The 16,889-nt window shown below is 46.7% G+C and overlaps 1 protein-coding gene across 1 annotated transcript in view; it reads left to right on the top strand.

The window, feature by feature from the left end:
* The first annotated feature begins 1,772 nt into the window (after positions 1–1,772).
* Positions 1,773–16,889, top strand: part of ZAP70 (zeta chain of T cell receptor associated protein kinase 70) — a 125,801-nt gene continuing 110,684 nt past the window's right edge. The window contains exon 1 of the mRNA XM_085637785.1: positions 1,773–2,025. The gene's annotated coding sequence lies outside the window, so the exon portion shown is untranslated. The remainder of the gene's footprint in view (positions 2,026–16,889) is intronic.

Genomic DNA, 16,889 nt, shown 5'->3' with positions numbered 1-16,889 from the left:
ATGGCCTATGCCCCAGGATGGGTAGTAGGCATATGTAATAGTGAATCGACCTGTCTGTGATGTTATTACGTATATATGCCTCTTTACTCCGCATGCGTTTACAACGCGTGCCATTACCCCGCATTTTTTACTCTGCAAAATCTTTTACAATGCAGGGCTTTACAACGCATTCCATTACAACGCATTACCCATTACAACACAATTTACTATTCTAACTCGACCAGGGAGTTGTAATAGGGGATGCGTTGTAATGGTTTGCGGTGTAAAGCTCTGCATAGTAAAAGTTTTTACGGAGTGAAAAATGCAGGGTAATGGACTGAGTTGTAACGCGGTCGTTGTAAAGGATGTTTTCCGTTATTACCAATAGTTGACACATTTCCTCTGAATACACCAATGGGTAACAAAAGAAACTAAAGTCTAAATATCTAGTGCCTAATGGCCTTAGAACCCGGGCCGGGTAGGCAAAGCCGGACCCATTAGAGGCCCGGGCAAAACGCCGTCCGGGGGCGGCGCCCCTCCCCCGGCCATCCCCGTCCCGCATTTACATAAGGGCTAGGCCGACGGGGGCCAGGATTGGCCCCCGATGGCGCGAGCAAGCCCCCCCCAATCAGGGGGCGAGCACAGGGGCCAGGGGGGGGGATAAAAGGGGGACACAGGGTCCAGTGGAGTCACAAATCCCCCCCCCGGGCCAAGGACAAGGACGGTACGAGGGGGGAAGCGGGGAGGGGAGATTCGCCGCCTGGATGGGGTTTGAGAGTGGTGCGTAACGGTAATGCTCTTTGCCGGAGCTAATTAGAAACTAATAACATAATCTGAACGCTTCTCCAACTCAAAGTCTGCACAATCCATGGCTTCTAATACCTGTTTCACTAGTGTGTTTACTATCATCTTAAAAGCATTTAAAGTGATTCGGGAAGCTGGTATAGCCTTTGTCTGCAAAGCTTCAAATGTCCCCAAAGTTAGTTAACCCACCTACTCTGCTGTGGTGTGCCATGCTTATTGCCTTCAGACAAAAAGAGTTTGCTGAGTTTATTGGTTCAAACATATTCCTAATTGCATAGAGAAATGAGCAACATTTGCATGTGTGCAATTACGCGAAATTTCTGGGGAATTCTGCAAAATTACAAATAATGATGTGAACTGGAAAACCAGCATATAACACTATACTGTAGCTGGAAATGATCCTCGCACCCATTTTGGACGCGGACGCATTTCCCACTTTAAAAAAAGTTTTTAAAAAACCACAAGTATTTACGAAATCTGGCACTTGATTTATCCGATGTCTCATTATGTATAAGCTGGGCTGCAGCCCGGGTGGTACCACCGAAACCCAATAAAATATGTTTAAAAAAAACAAAAAACAAGTATAACAGTAGCTGCTCAAGCTGTGCTCGTTTGCGGTGATCTCGCGTGTATGCATTACATTTTTTACCATAAACTGCACGCCTTTATGCGGCAAAGCATAACAGCATAATTTCAGGATTTTAATATAACAAGTGCACTGCACGGCAGCGAAATTGCCACACATTACGTCGGCGTAATGGGAATTTCGCCCGGGCCTATAAACCTCGAGTAAAGTTGCAGCCTTTGCTGGGGCTACGGTGTTGAAGACCACTGGTTTTATGACGTTCTAAGCCTTTCCTTGCCTAAGTGAACGTTCGTTTTTTTTCACATGTTGACTGGCAGACGTGTATCTCAAACGTCTCGCTCCGCCCCCGCCTCCCCAAGACATGCAAGGTCGCCTCCCCCCACACCCCATGCAGTAAGGAAATAGGTCGCAATGTTCTAAGACACCCTCGGCTCTGGGAACTGAACCTCACTCGACGACGCCGGGTTACAGGGTTGCTGACTCGCCTCCTGCTGCCCTTAAGAAGATAAAAAGACTCACAGTTTATTTGTATTTCTGCTGGAGACATTCGGTGAGATTCTTTCGTCTACTCAAAACTCCTCATCACCCATATGGGACGAGGGAGACTTTAATCTCCTATCCACACTCACCGTGGAGAAAGGCAGGCTCTTGCAAAGGTACGATTTCTGACTTATTCATACAGACTGTGGCAGCCAGTGAGATATATTTGATTTTGTAAAAGTTTTTTGAAGTCAAGAAAAGCAACACAGGTTGAGTTGGCCCCATTTCTATATCCCTTCAATAAAGAAACTGAGTCGACATAGTGGTTCCTCCTTTTTTCAAATTTATGTTCTGGTACCGAAACTCTGGTTTCACCCGTTCCCTATTTAGGGCACGGATAACACTGAGAAAACAAAATTTGCATCCTTTTTTCAGTGTAAACAATATTTTAGAATATGTATTCCATTTAACCACCTACAAAGAAAAGGCTGCACAACACATTGAATGAAAGCTTCTCTGAGGGTGATGGGAGGGGGGGGGGGGGGGAAGGCAATTCTTTTGTAGATGAATGTCCACGTGTGTATTCATTGGAAGTTATATAGTGCCAAAAAACTACATGTGAAGCAATGAGGAGATGGACGTAGTCGCTAAGAGGCACTGGCATAACACAAAGTAATGGGACCCCATGCAGAATGTGATGAGGGGCCCCCGAGTCGCCCATATCTCACAGATATTCTTGGGCTGAATGGGGCCCTCTTGAAGAGGGTGTGGACATCTGAAAGGTTGCCCCCCCCCCACCCTGAGCTGCACTAAGGATTTCCCATGGAGACTGGAGGTGTAGGGGCTGGTTTTGTCACCGGGGGTTGGTTTTGCAGCAGTGCTTCAATATCGGCCCCCAGTAACAAAATAAGCAGGCCCGGGCAGCTTAATCATTCACCTCTCACTCGGGCTGCAGAGTTCCTTGTGTATCCAGCAGTTTTCAGGCAACAATAAAAGTGTCTAGAATTGATATCTCTGTTGAGTTATTTTCTTGCTGGAGAAAGATATGAGGTTTGTCTATTGGCAGTTTTGACTCACAGAGATTCTTTTGTTACTACCAGTTCGTAAGTTACAATCCTAACATAGCACAGTGAGCTATGAACTGCCACCAAAGACCTTCATGCAAACTGCATGGCACAGGTTCGAAAGTTATGTGTTTTCCCTAGTGTTTAATGATTCTAATGTTGCTAAAATGGGTTGTTTAGGTATCAACACATTCCAATTAGTAAATCCATACCACAACCACTGTGCACGTTTTGACTCCTGAGTTTGTGCATCTGCAGGCCAAGCGCTCTTAAAAACACGCCTACCAGTATGAGTGACATGTGAATCCTACAACATGTATTCCTTTTTGTCGTATGTAGCATTTATTTTTTATTCACTGATTTACACATGCTTGATTCATTGTCCCTGTATGTGTGTGCAATGTAAAGTCCTCGACACCCTACACTGGTATGAAAGGCGCGCTGGTGCACTGTAAGGTTATCATTTAATATGCATTAAAAGCTGATACATTTGAATATATGATGAAAAATGTGTTGTACAATGCACTGTTATTGCTATTTTTTTTACATTTTATTGGAGGGAGATCCCCTCCACCCCCTTGTAGTAATCAGTCGCGCTCACTACACACCATATGGGGGCTGGCCTGACAAAATTTGCTCGGGTTTCTTTGGGTTCCCAGTCCGGCTCTGCTGCCCGGGCTTATGTTACACCCTCGCTGAGCAGAGAAGAAATAACTGAGATAAAGCAAAATGGTGGAGGGGGTTGGGCGCTTTATTAAGATTCAACTAAGGAACAAGGGGATCCAAGAGAGATTTTCCATAAAGGTTGGGATGAAACCAACAATTTTAAATGCAGAAAAACTATGTATAAAACTTACGACTCACTCAAAACTGATGTTGTCTTCAGTAATGGAAATCTAGTGTGAGGGGCGACCATCCGGTTTCATTTGTAGAGAATTGCTATGCCATGCACCTTTTTTTGTACTGTATGGGCCAGCCAACATTTTTACTTATCAATTTCCTCAGATATAGATGAATGCAACCTACCCCTCAATTATTTGTAACCTGGGGTAGAAGCTGATACCACTGGTTTGCTTTTGGTACCCTGAGCACTGCTCCTGCCACCACCTACTCCAGGTTTTGTTAAGGCAGCTTTAGGGGCAGAAAATAAAGGGGTATTAAAAACCCTGTTATTTTCACTCTTTGGCTACCTCATAGGCAGTCAACAGCAAAAGGGATGCTGCTGAGGGACTAAGGGAGTGGGTTAAAAGTTCAAGATCCCTAGGCCTCATGTTTTCCAAAATATTCATGATAAAAATGCATACTCATATACATACATACAGGTTTAGTTTCGACCAGCCCCTATTTGCCATGGATTTGTTCAAGTGTTGTGTACAGTTTACTTCCTGCCTCTCCAGCAACAGGGCAATCAAGTACTTTGGGCCAGATGTACGACCCTAAATTGCATGTGGCAAACGGGTTTGCGACCCGTTTATGCATGCAAAGTGGCCCAGGGCCATGTACAATTCCTAAATAGCGAGTTGCAATTTATTTGCGACTCGCTATTAGGAAGGGGCGTTCCCTTCCTAATAGTGTCCGCAAAGCAATGTATGAATGTTTTGTGACTGCAATTGCAGTAGCAAAACACTCGTAAATTACCACCCTCTTCAAGAGGGTGATAATGCAGTCGCAATTTGGAAGGGGACCCCTTCCACTTTGTGACTGTCTCTAAAAATATTTTTTAAGGGCAGGCAGTGGTCCTAGGGACCATTACCTGCCCTTAAAAAATGAAACAAAAACGTTGAATTTTTTTTTTAATGCATCCCATTTTCCTTTAAGGAAAACGGGCTGCATTTAAAAACAAGCATTGGCATAGCCAATAGGTCTCGCTTTTGGGACCTTATAAGTATTTAGTTATGCAACTGTTACATGGCTAAACACTTATAAGGTCCCAAAAGCGAGACCTATTGGCTATGCCAATGCTTGTTTCTTTCTAATCGCGGCACCAGTGCTTTACTCTTAACATTAAAAGTAAAAGCGCGGGTGCCACGATTATAGCAAAAGTAAAGAAATAGATGTTTGTTTCTATTTCTTTACTTTTGCTATAATCGTGGCACCGGCGCTTTACTTTTAACATTAAAAGTAAAGCGCGGGTGCCGCGATTATAGCAAAAGTAAAGAAATAGATGTTTGATTCTATTTCTTTACTTTTGCTATAATCGCGGCACCAGCGCTTTACTTTTAATGTTAAAAGTAAAGCACCAGTGCCGCGATTAGCAAGCTAAAAATGCTACCGCCGGCCACAGCTTGCAGTGCATGTGCGCGAGTGGTGCGTGCGCAGCAGTAATCATGCCATATGGCGCCTCTGCTGAAGCGCGCGCAAATGCACTGCAAGCTGTAGCCGGCGGTAGCATTTTTTAAAGCCCTTACTAAAGTCTCTCCGTGCAGCGCATGCGCGCTGACTCAGCGAGACCTAAAAAAAACTGCTTTATTTAAAAGCAGTCCCAGACATGGTGGTCTGCTGAGCGCAGCAGGCCACCATCCCTTGGAGGGCCTGTCATTCCCAATGGGCTCGCAAATTGCGAGAAGCTCATTAATATTCATGAGCCTCGCAATTTGTGACCCCATTTAGAATCGCAAACAGTGTTAAACACACAGTTGTACATGCAAAGTAGCGCCTCGCAAATTGCGAGTCGCAAATGATTCGCAATTTGCGCTGCGCTAATTTGCATGTCGTACATCTGGCCCTTTATCTATTGGCTGTCTGGAACTGTCAGTGACCACATTTTTCCTGACTACATTTGCACATCTGCCTAAAAAGAATTGCACTTCAGTGCTGGGACTTGTGTGCTTGTGAGGCCAGACCATTCCTTTATTTTTATTCATATTTTTGACAATTGTTTTTGCATATTGCATAGGTTCGCAAATAAATAAATAAATAAATAGCATTGAAAAGTTGCTAAGCTTGCTGAGGTCAGACCTATTGATTTAGCTAATGTTGCTTTGCGGCTGCGTTTTCCTGTAGTTGAATTTTTTATTTTTGTTTGCAGACAAGGATCATATGAATCTAGAAGATGCTCTCAGAATAGGTGCAAAACAGCTGTGGCAAGGCCTACCCATTAATGTATCAGAACAACATTCTTGAGGGGCCTTAAATTTGTTTATTTATTTGAGAGTTTTATATAGCGCTAGCTAGACCCGAAGGTAGAAGAGCGCTTTACAACAGTCAATGTTCACAGCAAAGACAACAAGTCTATACAGAGCATCTGAGTCAGAGCGCCCCACAACAGCAAATGTTGACAACATAGATACATAGGCATGGGCAGGCTCCATGTCAACAGGGCACCATATTTTCAAAGGTATTAAAATACCAGGGTTGAAAAAACATAACACCCAGACTGATGACATGGAGAAAGGGAACCCTAGCAGCCTGAGTGTTAGGATTTAAGCATTGAAACCCTATCCGCCAAACTGAAGTGCTGTCCACCTCATTTTGGGCCGACCTTCAGTATATCGTCAGCGGAAACTACTCCCGTCTCCCCGGCCGACATACACCTCCGGCGGGCCGACAAAGTAAGCTTTAGCTATTTGTCCACCCACCCTATTTAAAGTGGGCGGATAAATTGTGAAATTTCACTGTCCATCATTGCCAGGTAGAACCTGGTGGTAAGGGACAGTGAAAACTTTAAAATAACCCCTACTCCATGGGAGAAAACTTACATGGCGATGAGGTCATTGTTTTTTAATTTTATTTTCAAAAACAAAATCCCGATATGGGTTTTTGTTTTTGAAAATAAAGAAAACATTGAAAGTTTGCCGCATGGCTCCATCATGTTGACGGAGCTGTCCATTAAAATTTAAATGCAATTATAGGAACCGCTGTGACGGCATCAGAGATGTCCGATTGGCCAGCGGGCTTCGTAACATTTGGTGGGCGCCACAGGGCGACAGGCTGGTATATACTGCATCGCCCTGATGGGGTAAATACCTGCCACCAAACTCTAAATCAGGAACCTTAGTTCTTAGAGGGCAGTTCTTTACCTGCACCAGATCTGAGCTATGCATCAGGGTCCTTAAGTAGGTCAAACTACCTTAGCTTTTTTGCACGCTTAGTCCCTACAAAATGTTTCTACTTTTTCTACACAATGCTGTACCTTGTTCAAAGTACCTACCTTGCTACTGAACAGCTCAAATGAGAATCTCTTCATCCCCCAACCTGATTGTTTGGCAACCAAACAGCTTTTGTGGGGTTTGTCTGGAAAGAAATAAGCGCTCTTAAGACAAATTCACAAAAGCGTTTACGATTTTAGGTGTAATTCACAGCCATTTTAAAGCTGTGGTTGAAATCCTTATTTTGTCATTCAAAGACCCTGGGTTTGTGGAATTTTCTAAGCAGTTTACACTCACTTCTTGGTTCTTGGGTCCTGTAGAAGAGCCTTTGCCTGGACAGCTGTGCCGTACCTGAGGCTGTCCAGTGGAGAGTAGAGTGAGTGCGTGTGGCGAACACCTGTGCCGCCCTCTGCATGTGCCAAGCCGGAAGCTCGGAAGGTGGCAGTCAGGGTCGGATTGCTAAGGCAGGCACCCGGGCAATGGCCGAGGGGTCGGTATCTGAGTTCCAGCTGTGGGCTGCTTTTTTGGGCAGCCTGAGGGGGTCGATTTGGCCAGTGTCTGTGTTGTTCGGATGCCGCCAGCGGCCCAGTGGGTGCCTGAGTGGCCTTTCTGGAGGCAGATGGACGTCCATTACCTCACCTTTATCAACGGACAGAGGTGTCACTCCCTTTCTCTCGCTGGGCCGGCCAAGCATTGTATAAAAATGATTGAGCGGGGACAGGGGGCCTGAGCAGAAGTGTCCTCACTTGTATTCAGGTGTGTTTCACTAGTGTGAACTAATCCGGGCATTTTTTTTCTTGCTAAGTGAAGTTAAGAAAACATGCCTCTGTCAGAGATCCTCCCCCCCCCCCCCTCCTTTTCAAAATACTTCGGCGAAGCAGCAGTGTATTGCAGAAAGGCAATCCTCAAATGTACGCCGCTGTTTTTTTGCGTGCCCGGGACGATTTTTAATCCCAATCCAACCCTGGTGACAGTGTGTCTGTCCGACTGTCTGATGCCTGCCGAGCAGGGAGCTCTCATTTGTAAACACCATATGTCCATCCATATCCCAGAGAGAAAAATCCAATTCACTGAGCACTTGGGGGCCCAACTGGGGGTCGTGTAAATGTAGAGAGGCGGCTCGGGCCAGGTCATTTTAGGATGAACATACTATTCTCTCTGGCACAGAAATAGTTAGCTAGATAGAGAGAGACAGATTGAGGGCGTCAGAGACAGACACAGCTAGAGATAGATTGATAGACAGACAGGTAGACGGACAGACGGACGGAGATAGATAGATAGATAGATAGATAGATAGATAGATAGATAGATAGATAGATAGATAGATAGATAGATAGATAGATAGATAGATAGATAGATAGATAGATAGATAGATAGATAGATTGATTCGCATTAATCATTATATTATGCATCTATGGAGCGATCTCTGTGCAGCCTGCGGGTCACTGTTCCAAATACCTCGACCCATTCTCCGAAGATCATAAAAATGAGTTGAAAGCCTTTTGATCTGTAATAATTCGGATTCCCCGCGCGTGCAGGCCATGCACATTCGTTTCATGAGATCCTCCCTACCGGATCGGCTCCGGTTTCACACCTCGGTGACATCAAGCAGGACGGTATCAGGATTCAAGGGCTGGTGAGAACGTGTCATGAATTGCCCTCTGGCAAGGCCCAAACCCCTCCACGGGGGACCGCTGCCCACTCCGGTTTTTTCCTCCCGTACAAGGCAATCCTTGGTAGTTTTGCAGAGACCCCCCCCCCCCCCACACACACACATAAATCACCTGCTACCGTACACGCTTGCTCTGAATTGCCACATTTTTGGAGGGGAGCGCAGGTAAGTAACGGCGCGGCCTCGCTGCCTGGACGGCCAGGCCATGACACGCAGTCTAGGAGGCAGACAGACCTTCTTTTCCTTGGACCAGGAGCCTGATCTGTGCGCCACACAAGATGGCTGCCATCTACCTCGCGCGCTCATTAGAAAAACACGTTGCGCCGGCTCGTGCCAAATCCGCAGCCAATCGCTGCAGGCTAAAATAACAACCCTGCCGCGAGCCTGCGGCCTGGCAGTCGGGTCGGTGAGCCCGGCACATTCATCATGCGTGCGTCGAGCACTAATCACGCCAGGTCATAAATAGGTAGGTGTGACTTACTCCAGACTTGTTCCTGCTTTACTCCTGACTTAATCCTGCTTTGCTTCTGGTCATATCGCGACTGGAACATCTGCCATGCGGGGCAGCTCGTAATTTCTGTTGCCAATGTAATAACGATTAACTAGGATTTACTTCTGTAAAACAAACTCGGTGGCTTTGACGGCTGTGGAGCATTCTCCTTGCAGGCTTGCGGGGGCCAGAGTTTGTTTTCCCATCCTGTGTCCGCCATTCAGTTGGAAGTGCTCCTTTAAGTAGGACTGACAACCAGATGATTAGAGAGAAGTAAGTGTGCCTTAAGAGTTTTTACGTTTGTGGGTGTAGCTTACTTTATAATGCCACAGTAACACCTCAAATAGACGTGATGTATGGATTACACATACACATAATATGTATGCAAGCCTAGTTGGGTGTTTGTGTAGCGTAAAGTGTAGTGTCTGTAGAGTAGTGAACAGAGAGCGACCCACCTGCGTGCACTACACATGTCAGTTTACGTAAATTATGTAAAGAGTGAGTTCAGAAGCGTCAAAGAGTGAATTACGCCCATGCAGTCAGCGTGAATGCTCTTGAGAAGCGACCAAGGAGTGATGGAGATGCCGTCCACAGGAAGGAGTCAGTATCTCAAAGTCACGGTCGGGCGTGGAGGCCTCCAGCAAAGAATCAAGGCAAAGGAGTCAAGCAAACGTGGCAAGTCACAAATTCAGGACGCCATGCCCTTATACTTTTGTAAATAGCGCTCATTCCTGTAGAGTCCATCAAGAAGTGATAGGGGCAACAAACAAGGCTGACCATCGGTGGTGGGTCTGTGGAGTCTGTGTGAAAGCACAGGTTGGAAGGTGGACACGAGCTGACGTTTCACACTTTTCCCACCCCTCGCACATATGCATGGAATGCTCGGTTTACCAGATGTCGTGGCTGCTCATGAATATTCAACAGTTTAAGAGGGTCAATAAGTATTCAGCCCCACTCAAGAAGTAGAAGTAGAATTGGGTCAATTCTTTGCTAGTTTTCATATATATGATGAAGATTGGTTATGAGGCTTGCAAACCTCTTTGGAAGCAATTAAAAGAAAATCTTTTTCCCTAGGACTATGGCCGTTTTAACTTTGATGTCAGAATGATCTCTTTAAGGCCATGATTACGAGTATAGATTGTATTGATATATGATAAATAAAGATACCACGGGGTACGTTATTTATCGAGAGCAATAAATACCACTTATTACCAGTTGTTGGAAAATAGCATGCAAATTTTGGTGTTTTACGCACCATCATCTATATTATACAATACCTATGGTTTTCCCCCCTTACATTTCAGCATGTTTGATGTGCCGAAATTTAACGATGGTCGAGTTATTTAATGCATCCGATAATAATGAATTAAATACCTAACAATTCGTAACTCGATCCCGTGCTTAAACAAGGGTTTCCGCATGGGTTGGAATTGACCGCCCAACTCGTAATCAGGGCTTTAGAGGTAGTTGTTGACCTACTTGCAATGGGGTCAGTGGTTGGAGAACCTGGCAAACTTGATGACTTAGAAATCAGTGAAGTGACCACTGGTAGGCCGGAAAAGATCATTATCAAAGTGTCTGCAAGGAAACCACAATTACCACATTGCTACAATTTTAGAGTCCACAAGACATAACTGAAAGCCACAATTAATACTTTTGCCCTCATTCCTTAAGTACCTTGTCTTAATCCACAGCTGTATCCTGATTATTCTAAATTACTTTTTGGGTTCTACGGTATAAAGATGCTCTCTGCAATACATATACAAGAAATGTAATAATTTATTTTTAGAGAGAATTTTACAAGCAAATGACTGCTTCATCCGGCACTGAATACTTTAGTCAAATGTATTAAACGATCCTTAAAAAGACAGTGATAAAAAAAGAAAATAGCCATTTTTTGAATGGCATCCCTTAACAAACTCCTCCACTTTGCAAATGGATACCACTCGCTATTGGGTGTCGATCTGCAACCAATAATTTATTACCACAATTGAGGTTGTAAGCCATTTTCACAATGTATTCGAGCATAGTTTGCACACTCCTCCTTCTCCTGTTTCCGAATTTCAGTGAATTGCAAAGTGCACCCTGCAAGTTGGAAACACATTCCAGACTTACAATAGTCATCTGATAGAGACTTTTAGCCACAGATTATTTACCATAGAATTATTTCCAGGAGTCAGCCTGGATCTGGAAACTTTTTCATGAGCAGTACTCCAGCGTTCCGGTAGGTGTCATCGTTCAGCTCCACGTGGATCATCCGCGTCGGAAGTGACGTGTGTGGTGCCTATATAGGTGCCACCCCAGCGTGCTGACATCAGTTCATTTCTATACGCACCAGTCAGCGCTGATCCGGAGAGAGCTACACCCAGTCAATTTTTGACTGACCTTTTTTCAACTTTTGTTAAAGTCTTTTATGAGTGATCTTCTGGTGTGGCAGGTATGTCCATTTGAAAGACCGGCTTCAAGACCTGCGGTGCCAGTCATATTCAGATGTCAGTGACAAATCCGCACTTTTCTTTTTTTTCTTTTACAGAGTTTTATGTAGCGCAAACTTGACCCGAATCCAATCGGGTATCAGAGCGCTTTACATAGCACCAGCTACGTTACATGAGGACACACATTCATTTTTTTATTAGGCACGGGGAGATTAAGTGATTTGCCCAGAATCACAGGATGTTCAGCGTCATTACCGAGACTCAAACCCAGTTCCCCAGGTCGAGCGCCCTAGCCGTTAGGCCAACTCCTCTCCCCACCTTGTTTGCCTCTGGTGCCTGCAGCAGGACCACGACACAAAGACCTGCGCCTATTGCAGCTCCATGCACCCCAAGGCCTTAAGGAGCGATCCTTCAAGGCCCCTACTGCTCGATTTGCGACTCCGCGTCGGTCTCGGCCCAAGTCAAGAGGAAGGTCATGGAGCCCAAGATCCTCGTCGCAACCAAAGTCATCCGGGCATTTGGGTAAGTCCCACAAAGAAAAGAACAACAAAAAGTCCAAGACGTCTTTGACTTCACCCCGTCCGTTTCTGTCTGCATACGAGATGAAGGAGTGCTCTCATTCAAGGCGTGGCTCTGCGATTGAGCCTTCACCTGTGCCAGTCCGCACCTTCCCTAGTTTCTGGGAGCCAGTGCTATCCCCGCCCATCTTCAAGAGTTTTATGAGGTCATGCACCCCATATTTGGGGACCGACCGGTGCTGGGGCGGACCTGCCGGTGGGGAACCAGTATGAGACCCCTCCCAAACCCGCAGGGCCCGAAGGCATGCCAACCGTTCTGTCCTGGTGCCAGTCAGGCCCCTTGGGTACACAGATGGATCCGGACTGGCACCGGCTGCAATATCTCGACCTTCCCCAGTGTCGGTCCAGATGCCGATGCACCCGGCGATACCGGCGCTCTACGTCTGTGCCACCTCCATTCTATTCCCTGACTCTGACACATAGCAGGAGGGGCATCATCCGAAGCCGACTCCAGCGTCGACTGGATCCATGCCTTCCAGGCCAGTGTCTGGGCTCTATTCCTATGGACTAGGATTTGGGGTGGATTGGGAGGGGTCGCTGCACTTTGATGAATACTAGCCCCTAGATCACATCATGGACTGGTGTGAGGTTTTGGCGGATGCCAGTGGATTGCACACTTCCCCAGATACTGGCATGCTTTCTCCCCCTACCTGTTATGGCGGAGAAGGTGCCATTTGCTATGGTGGTGAGAAGGGCCTCTGAGGTCCTGGACCTTAGCCTGCCCTCACCGGCAGTCAAGGTTAACGCCCTGACAGAGGTGCTTCAGCTGGGAATGAACCCCTCAGAACCGCTAGTCCCATTTAATAAAGCTCACATGGACGTCCTGCTTGGGACTTGGTCCAAGCCCAGCACTGGGGCTCCTGTGAACAGGACAATTGCCGGATTCCATCGTCCTGCACCAGGGAACCCCCAGTTCCCCACGCAACACCCTACCCCAGAGAGCTTGATTGTTCAAGCCTCTACTTCCTGTATAAATCCTGACACGTTCCATACCACCCCACCAGATAGAGAATCCAAGAGGTTGGGCATCTGGACACCTTTCTTCCACCAGCCTGGCACTGCGGTCCATGAACAGCGCAATGCTTTTGGGTCATTACTCTCATGCGCTGTGGGATTCGGCTGCACAGGTGCTGCCTATGGTTCCGGAGGAGGCATGGGCCATACTTTCTCAAGCTGTTGCTGATGAGAGATATGCAGCTAAGTTCACAATCAGATGTGGAATGTATACCTCCAACTCGCTAGGCAGAGTGATTTCATCAATGGTGGCCTTATGGCACCACGCCTGGCTAAGAACAACTGGATTTTCAGTAGATGTCCAATCTTCACATATGGGCATGCCCTTTGATGGCTCCCATCTTTGGAGACAAGGTGGACTTAGCGCTGAGCTCTTCAAGGACAGCAGGGCTATGGGCAGGTCCTTGAGCCTTTCCGTGAACCCTCATCAACGGAAAGGGGTTTTCAGCTGTGTCTTTACCCACCCAACCACCACAGTGTGCAAGCTTCTCAGCCTTTGCGTGGCTGAGGAACTGGTACCCACAGACCCCTTGAATCGGACAGCCAGAGGTTGGGCCAGTCCACCACTCCTCCGGCAACCACAGCATCCAAATCCCTTTAGTTTGCCCTCTTACCATCACGGGCACTGAATGGGAGGCAGGATGTGCCATCACCTGACCCACTGGAGGTCTATAATATCAGACCGCTGGGTTAATTGTCCAAAGAGGCTACTCCCTCCCCTTTGCTTACGGAGGACCATTTCTCCTTGCAAAAAGTGACGGCTCTCTTGGCCAAGGGGCCCATAGAGAGGGTGCCGACCCCACAAGTAGGTCATGGTTTTCATTCCCACTACTTTCTGGTGCCCAAGAAGGTTGGAGGCCATCGTACTATCCTAGACCTGTACCCTCCCAATTTGTTCCTCAAGAAGGAGAAGTTCAAAATGCTTACGCTCGCTCAAGTCCTATCTGCCCTGGACCCTGGACCCTGGAGACTGGATGGTAGTGATGGACTTGCAGGACTCCTACTTCCACATTCCTGTCCTGCCAGCCTACAGGCAATACCTGTGGTTCAGGGTGGGCCATAAGCACTTTCAGTTCGCCGTGCTTCCTTTTGGCCTTACCAGTAAATAATAATACCCCGGTATTTGTAAAGCATGAACTAATTACCCCTAAAGGTTTCAAGGTGCTGGAGGCCGTCAGGGAGATTTAGCGAGCTATTGCCCAGAGTCACATGGTGCTGGGCTGAGCTGCGGCCGGTGCAGGGGATCGAACCATGAGCCCCGTGCCCCGGAGTCAGCCGCCCTGGCCCCTGCACCACACCTTTCCATCTTACCAGTGCCACTCGTGAGTTCACCAAGGTGATGGCAATGGTTGCAGCTCGTATGCAGAGATCAGGGGTGATAGTCTTCCCATATCTCAACGACTGGCTGTTGAAGTTATGTGCTACCTCCAGACTAAGGCGGACCTCCTGCACTTGCTGGGGTTCACTATCAACATGCTGAAGTCACACCTGACTCCCTCTCAGATGCTCCCTTTCATTGGAGCTGTTCTGGACATGGTGCAGTTTCGGGCCTATCCTCCCGAATGGTGAGTCCAGGATATTCAGGCTATGATGCCAATGTTTCAGTCTCTATCCAGGATTTTGGTGAGTCTGACTCATCAGACTGCTGGGCCTCATGACCTCGTACATCCTGCTTCTGACACATGCCTGCTAGCATATGAGAGCTCTACAGTGGGACCTGAAGTTCCAGTGGGCGCAGCATCAGAGGAATCTCTCCGACATGTTCCAGATCTTGGAGGGAACAAAAAAAGATCTGCAGTAGTGGTTAAAATACCCGCGATAAGGTCAAAGGCAGACCCCTCTCCCTTCCCCAACCAGATCTAACAGTGGTGACAGATGTGGAACTCCTGGGACAGGACAGCCATCCTAGATAGGTGGAGAGCAGAGGCCTCTGGTGGAATCTGCACTCCACATCAACCTACTGGAGCTCCGGGCAATCCAGCTGGCATTAAAAGCCTTCCGGCCCTCCAACGCGTTTCGTCCATAAACATGTGGACTTCTTCAGAGCACAAAATGGAATAAGAAATATCAGGTCCTCACAAAAAAGGATAAATTACTGAAGTCCATTCGTATAGGTTGTTGGCAACATAAAAGTTCCACAGGATGGAATCTGTCCATAAAGCCATGAGGCTTAAAACAATAATCCTAAAGATTTCAGAGTCCATAGTCAATGTAGACTAAGTCAATTGACCCCGAACACCACGTCTGTACTTGCTCCACACCCAATGCAGTGTTGTACTAGGTGCAGATTTCTTCCCCTCCCCTTTTCTGAATTTTAAGGAACAAGCGCAGATATTTTGTGCTCCACAAACGTAGTCTACATTGAACACAGACTCTGAAAACTTTTTGATTATCACCTTAAGCCTCATGGATTAATGGACGGATTCTATCCTGAGGAACTTTTATATTTTCAACGGCCTATACGAATGGACTTCAGTAATTTATCCTTTTTTGTGAGGACCTGATATTTCTTATTCCCTTTTGTGCCCTGAAGAAGTCCACATGTTTTTGGACGAAACGCATTGGCTGACCCCTTTTTTGATAAATGAAACAAAAATGAGAAGAGTTTCAATTATTACCGGATTATTGTGGACATATTTATACATACATTTGTACTCGGAAAAGTAGTGCACCTTGCTTTATTTTCAGATTTTACCTAATCTAGGTTGACACTCTTTCGACAGAGGATGTTTGCAATGTGTGCACACATTGTCATATTTAAACTATTTGATCCAACAGATTCTTAGTTTGGGAGGTATCAGTTGTTTGTGCGGCACCTTTGTTGGTCCACTGTCTATTGCTTTTTGTCTTATACCTTCCGGCCCTCCATTATGGTCAGGCTAATGCAGCTTTTCACGTACAACACCACTGCCATGTTGTATATCAACAAACAGTGCAGGTTGGGGTTGTGGACCCTCTGTCAAGAGGCCCTGCGTCTCTACACATGGCTGTAACGTAAGGGAATTTCCTTGGTGGTTCAACACGTGGTAGGCGCACTGAATGCTAGGGCAGATGAACTCAGTCGATGATACGAATGGTGTCTACATCCGGAGGTGGTGCAAGGTTTCTTTCAGCAGTGGGGAGAACCTTGGTTAGATCTGTTTGCCACCACAGAGAATGCACAATGTCACAGTTTTACTCGCTGGAGTTTCCAAGACGGTTCTTGCTCAGATACGCTTTTCATCTCGAGTGCAGCCCAGGCCTCCTGTATGCCTTTCCACCCATACCACTACTGCCCAAGAGTTCTCAAGATCAAGAACAACCAGGCCCAAATTATCCTTGTGGCTCCGGACTGGGCTCAGAGAATTTGGCATCTTGAGCTGTTGAGCATGGCATTGGTCCTCCGATCAGGCTGCCTCTTCGGGAGGATCTTCTGTCACAGCAGAAGGGGAGGGTTCTCCATCCAAACCTGTCAACGCTCTGCCTTCATGCGTGGAGATTGAGCAGGGACAGTTGACAGCTTTTGATCTTCCGCCTGAAGTCTGCAGTGTTACCTTGGCAGCCAGGCGTTCCTCCACCAACACAGTATATGCCTACCACTGGGGCAAGTTTGTTGCATGGTGTGCAGAGAAACAGGTTGACCTTCTTTCTGCCTCCCTCTCTCAGGTCCCTTTTATCCTTTCTCATGCCCAGTAGGGGTCTGGTCTGGGCACCATAAAG

The sequence above is a fragment of the Triturus cristatus genome, chromosome 12 (genome assembly GCF_964204655.1).
Source record: "Triturus cristatus chromosome 12, aTriCri1.1, whole genome shotgun sequence".
NCBI classification, from domain to species: Eukaryota; Metazoa; Chordata; class Amphibia; order Caudata; family Salamandridae; genus Triturus; species Triturus cristatus.
Note: the sequence above shows the minus strand (reverse complement) of the source record. Positions and strands in the feature narration are given on the sequence as shown.